The sequence below is a fragment of the Chiloscyllium plagiosum genome, unplaced genomic scaffold (genome assembly GCF_037043375.1).
Source record: "Chiloscyllium plagiosum isolate Xiang-an unplaced genomic scaffold, Cpla_swu_hap1 HiC_scaffold_45, whole genome shotgun sequence".
Lineage (NCBI taxonomy): Eukaryota > Metazoa > Chordata > Chondrichthyes > Orectolobiformes > Hemiscylliidae > Chiloscyllium > Chiloscyllium plagiosum.
The window spans coordinates 103,825,517-103,832,104 of record NW_028270183.1 but is presented as its reverse complement, the minus strand read 5'-3'; the positions used below and the strand labels follow the sequence as shown (position 1 = coordinate 103,832,104).

General features: G+C 39.9%; 1 long non-coding RNA gene across 1 annotated transcript; it reads right to left on the bottom strand.

Moving 5' to 3' along the window:
- Positions 1 to 5,860: 5,860 nt before the first annotated feature.
- Positions 5,861 to 6,588, bottom strand: LOC148136846 (uncharacterized). Its single transcript, XR_015754492.1, has 2 exons — positions 6,466 to 6,588; positions 5,861 to 6,326 (listed from the first exon to the last, which is right to left on the bottom strand). It is a non-coding gene; the product is annotated as an uncharacterized LOC148136846 (long non-coding RNA).

Genomic DNA, 6,588 nt, shown 5'->3' with positions numbered 1-6,588 from the left:
CAGCATCCAGGGAACAGGAGATTCGACGTTTCGGGCACAGGCCCTTCTTCAGGAATTGGAGAAGGGCTGGACTGGAGGGCTTACCTTATGAAGAAAGGTTGAATAAACTGAGACGTTTCTCTCTGGAGAGAAGGAGGAAAAGAGGAGACCTGATTGAGGTATACAAGATAATGAGAGGAATAGATAAAGTCAATAGCTAGACACTTTTCCCCAGGACAGGATTGACTGGTACAAGGGGTCATATTTTTAAGATATTAGTAGAAAGGTATAGTGGAGACGTCAGAGGTAGGTTCTTTACGTAGAGAGTTGTGAATGCATGGAATGCATTGCCAGTGATGGTGGTGGAAGCAGAGTCATTAGGGACTTATAAGCGACTGCTGGACATGCACATGTTTAGCAGTGAGATGAGGGGTGTGTAGGTTGTTATTATATTTTACATTAGGATTAAACCTTGGCACACCATTGTGGGCCAATGGGCCTGTTCTGTGCTGTACTTTTCTATGTTCTATGTTAAAGCATCTCATAAATGTGAGTATTTAATGTCCACTTTGGCAGATTTAATTGATTCTAATTGGAATGTATCTGCCAAAGCTTTAGCAAAACTGAATCAGCAAACAGATTCAAACTGTGCACACATCCACCATGTAATATTGCTGCTCCACATTAACGTTTCAAATGCACTGCTACATTCCAAATAGCGGACCACCCGTTCCCATTCATAGAAATTTGTTACTGATGGATGGAAGTGGTTGTTTCGATACTTCTGCCATTTTTATTGAACTCATCTCAAGTTACACTTTAGAATTTAACACTGAGGGCAAGACTGTTTGTGTTAAGCTTTATCAATTTTGACCAGTTTGCCAGCTCTTCATGTTCTTGAATATTGCAATGGGACTGGGTTCTATCAGCCCTCTCGGGAGAGGCTGCAAGGTCATTAGGTGGATAATAATAAGGGAAGGAAGGAGTTTCAGTGGCTCTCATATTTCCACCTCCGTAGTATTTTATTGATCCAAAATTAGGGAAAGGATGGCCACTCAGGTGGTCAATGTAGAGCCTGTTCGCCAATGCTGGCAGTTTGTTAGCAGTAGGTGGGTACTCCATTGTGTGGGAGACCTCCTCCTGCATCCTAGAGACACACCTGCAGGATGTTCCTCCTAATGAAGTACCTTATGGCTCATAACAGGGTATCCCATCTGCATACTGGAACAGTCTTCTGTCCATGGTGGCGATCATCACGGGAACTGGAAATCAGAGTAAGTGAGTGAAAGAAGCCGTGAGGGCTAGAGTGTTCATAACATTCCCAGGACCAGGTTAGCAGGTCCTACTGAGACCATTAATAAGTCATTAAGATCCCCCAATTGGTGCATGGACACTGGGTTACTCCTACTCCTAGTAAGAGTACTGTGATTACTGCTGTTTCAGTGCTAGCAAGCAAATAGTGAAGTGTGGCCATCTGATAAAATCATTTTCATTCAGTGCTGAATACTTGAGACTTTTTTGTGAGAAACTTTGTAATTCTTCTTGATGTTCTTAATACACTTTTTGTTTCATACAATGGCGTTTTTCTACATAGGATTACAGAGGAAAAACAGACCATTTGGCACAATCAGTTCATGCCAGCGCTTATGTTCCACTCAAGATGTTTCATATCTTTCCTCATCTAAATCGCCCATTGTAATTCTCTATTCCCATCCCTTCCAAGTGCTCGCCTTGAAATACATCTAAACAATTGATTTCTACTATTCCGACTGGTCACATATTCCCCGTTCTCATCATGCTTTCAGTGAAGAGGTTTCTTCTGAATTCCCTTTTGGATTTCTTGAGGTACTGTCTTATATTGACAGTCTGCAGTTACGTTCTACCCCGTCGTGAAATGTTTTCTCTGTACCTTCTCTTTTCAAAACCTTTCATAATTTTAGAACTGTCATCCTTCTTTTCAAGAGAGAAGTGAACAGCACAACAATTCTTCCTTGATATACACAGCCAGAAACTTGTGTAGCATTCTTATAAATCTTCTCTTCACTCTCTCTCATACATTCTATAATATGTCAACTCGAACTGCATGCAATACTCTTTATTATAGTCAACCAAATTTCTATAGTGACCCTACTTTCAAATCTATGCCTTTAGAGATAAAGCTTAGAGCCTTGTTTGCATTTTTATGGCCTTTGGAACCTGTGGTGAAATTGTTAGTGACTGATGTAATTGTCTGAAATCCCTTTGTTTGTCTCCCTCACTTAGCCGTGCATCTTTGAATAAATGACCTGCACATTATTCCTACCAAGATGTAACACCTTACGTTTATCTGTGTGGATATTCATTTGCTAATTATTTGAACATGCCATAAATTAATTAATGATCTCTTGCAACTTCTTGTAGTCCTCCGAATTGGCTACATTTCAACATTCCTTTCCAATTTGGTGTCATTGAATTGCTAATTATTTTTCTCGGAATTATATACAATATTAATTTGCCGTTTTACATTATTTTGTTTTGAATTTTTAGAGAGATGCAGTAATCCACACGGTAACTATAACAACTAAATGAAGAATGACAGATAGATGAAAAATATTACACACTCAGGACTAATTAATAGACTCTATTAACTTCAAGGTCAAAACAGGGAATTATTTTTTACACGAATGATATGGTGAGATTATCCGTAGTGCAATCACTTTTGTCCATTTTTTTTTGTTGCAGTTTATTTCCCCAGGTCTTTCTGTGCTACTGGTATGAAATTGAAAAGGCACCCATCCTCCATTTTAAACTCAATGATAATAAAAAAAAACAGCGTTTATATAAATTGTAACATGATTTATGAAACCATCCCTCTCGGCTTATACATATTCACAGCCATGTAGAGTTATATAGGGAGATGCTGAATGAGCTGGGGCTGATTTCCCTGGAGCGTTGGAGGCTGAGGGGTGACTTTATAAAGGTTTATAAAATCATCAGAGGCATGGATACAGTGAATAGACAAGGTCTTTTTCCCTGGGGTGGGTGGAGTCTCATCTAAACCTATACTCGTGAGTATAGGTTTAGAGTGAGAGGGGAAAAAGTTGAAAGTACCTAAGGAGTAACTTTTTCATGCAGGAGATGATGTGTATGGAATGAACTGCCACAGGAAGCAGTGGAGGCTGGTGCAATTTCAACATTTAAAAGGCATCTGAGTGTGTAGACGAATAGGAGGGTTTCGAGGGATATGGGCCAACTACTGGCAAATGGGACTAGATTAGTTTAGGATATCTGGTCAGCATGGGCAAGTGAGACTGAAAGATCTGTTTTCAAGTTGTACATCTCTATGACTCTATGATCTACCCCTTTGCTCTTAATGTACTAGTCGAATCTCTTTGGATTATCTTTAACATTATCTCCCAAGGTTATCTCATTTTCCTTTCTTGCCCTCCTCACTTCCCTCTTTACAATGTCCCTGCACCTCTTCGGGATTCACTTGATCTTATTTCTCTATATCTAATAAACGATTCATTCTTAATCTGAACCAGAGCCTCAATATCTTTATTCCTCCAGTGTTCCCTCCTCTTACCAGCATTATCTTCATACTAACAGGAACATCACGCCTCCGAACTCTCGTTATCTCACTTCTGAAAGCCTCACTCTTGCCGGCCGTTCCTTGAGCTGCAAACAGTCTACTTCAATCAACTCTTGAAAGATTTTGTCTCATACTATCAAAATTTGCCCTCGTCCAATTAAGAACTTTAACTTATATATAATGCCAATCCTTTCCATAAATATTTTACAACTAATCGAATTATGACCCCGGCCCCAAAAAGCTCCCCTACTAACCATTCAGTCCCTTGCCCTGCCTTATATTACAAGAGTAGGTCAAGTTTGCTCCTTCTGTGATAGTTACATCTGCATATTAATGAAGAAAATTGACTTTAGCACTTACCAAATTTCCCAGGTAAGCACTTACCAAATTCCTCACCATCCAAGCTCTTAAGACCATGGCTGTCCCACTTTATGTTCGGAAGGTTGAAATTTGCTATTATTACAATCCTATTATTCTCACGTATAAACAAGATCTTTCGACATATTTGATACTCAATTTCACTCTGACTACTGGGGGGACTATTACAATCGCAGCAAAATAATCATGCTTTTCTTATTTCTGAGTTCCATCCACATAGCTTCACTAGACCATCCCTCAGAAATACCTTGTGTGAGAAGAGTAGTAATGTTTCACCACAAGAAAAATTGACTCCAATCTCCTTCTAGCTCTTCCTCCTTCTGCCGTACCTTTGATGGTGGGAGGGGCTTTGAACATAAATTATTCAATTTACTGGTGATGGTTAGTAGCTGAAAATAAAGATACTATGGGTGACTTGGGTGATGGGAAATATAAGGTTACATTGTATGGAAGGAAAATTCTGGATAGAAACAAGAATTTTAAAAAACGAACTCCATTCAGTGTTTGGAGTCCTTGTTGGTTCAACCTGTGCTTTGGTCTATAATGCAAAATTACAGAAAAATATTAGTATCAATTTAAAATAAAATGTTAGGATATTGGAAGAACAGCTAAGAGCTTCAAAGCTTGACAGACGGCTTGTGGGAAAGGGCATGGAAAGCAGTCGGGTTTCCAGAACTTCTCATCTCTGCCTTCCGTAATCGAAATCAACCTGTGATCTATAATTTTTGAGGATTGTTATTCGTTAATATCGGTGTGTCAGATAGATCTCAGTCTCAGGGAGCGGTGACCTGCTTCTTTGTTTTGTTATGAACTCAGGGGAACATACAATAGTAAGGGGTTAAACCCAAAGGGGTGCAGGAGCAGATGATCCCCCGTGTGTACGTGCACAAATCAGGGAATGTACCATGACACGTGGACAGAAGAGCAAACAAGCCCTACTTCATCACCCTACGCTGTAGAGAACAAACACACAGCAATTATGTTAAACTGAAATAAAGCAGTCTCTTGTCTCACCTGGAATGTTGCATCTAGTTTCAGGTGCCATGTTTTTGAAAAAAATGCAAAGTTATGAGATTGGGTGCGTGACTGATTCACAACATTATTCCCGGGATGATACACCTCACCAACTCTGAGAAATTGAGAATGTTCTCCTCTGCTGATAGTTTCCCGACTCTGTGAACAGTTGCTATGATTGGTTCTCAATTCTGTCTTGCGTCATATAGATCTCAATGGCTGAATATTTCAAGTACTCATGAGCTGTTCCTTGCCTGATCACAGCGGCCTCTGATTTATTATTTTTGAGGGTTGCTGTTCAGTAATATCCCTGTATCAGACAGATCGCAGTCTCATTCCCTGGGATTTGACAGGTGTGCTGTGACAAGTAGATCCCAGGAATTGTGCTCCATGAGATTTATGTGTGAGAAAAACTCCAGTTCTGAGAATCCGCCCTTGGATTGTGCACGTGTTGTTGTCTGAATACCTGACTGAATGTAGACATTTTTGGCTGATGAATGTTTCGTTGGGCGCTTTAGGTGGCGATTTCTGCATTACTAACCCAGGCTGCCCTGACATTGGGAGTACTTTTAGTTTAGACAGTGTAGAGTAAACTTTCAAACTCAGTTGGCTGCCTTTTATAAGCTTCTGGTGGAGCCTATAAAATTATCATTAGGTGACCCGAGGCCGTGACCCTTGGTGCATAAGCGGAAATGTTCTCTAATCTTTCTGTCTCTGGAGTGTTCCATCAGGCATATCGTGTGAAAGATATATTTACATTAGTGGGCTGCATGGTAGCGCAGCAATAAACTAAATGACTGGATGAAACACAACCAAACAGAACAAGTGAAAGTATTTGGCTGGGAAAGGAGGAGGATGTGGGAAAATGTATTATTACTGACTGGCCTTGAAGAAAGAATTAAGCAAACTCAAGGTTAGTGCATATTCAAACGAGATTTATTAACCATTTCAGAAAGCATTTTTATCCAAAAGTTGATGTAAAAGCTAACAGAAGTGAATATAATGGCTGGATGCCACATTGAGACGAGAACACATGCGCTGTGAGCTGGGAATTGTCTGTACTTCAGTAACAGTCACAAGAAAGGGAATACAAAGGCTCATCAGAAAGGGTAGGCAACCATTCTGAGTAAGGAACAAATAAAAACAAAACAAATGGGCTTCAAACAACTGGGAAGCTAAAAATTCTCCAACCACAACCATCTCAAAGATATCAAAGTAAAAAGGAAAATCCATCAATAATTGTCTCAGTTACACGCTGACAAACTGAAGTAATCTCAGAAGTAATGTTAGAGTCAGCAACCCCAGGACAGATTGGAGATTGGGAATTCAGACCTTGATAAGCAGATCAGGAAAATCATAGGGGTCCACAACTCATTCACTTAACCTGGAAAAGAGAGAGAAAGCAATGACGCAGATATTTATGATCAGGGACTTTCAGATATAATGTTTATTCAATGGCACACTTAGAGATTTCACAAAACATATTGAGCTGCTTGGCGTGAGAAAGATGTGATTATTCTCACCTACACCAGAGTGACGGCAGCGCTGTAGAAAATACTCAGGAAGAACAAGGTGATGAACGTGGAAGTTGTCCAGATGTTGCTGTTATCATCCTCATAGTCTTCAATCCAAGTGCGATCTATTGA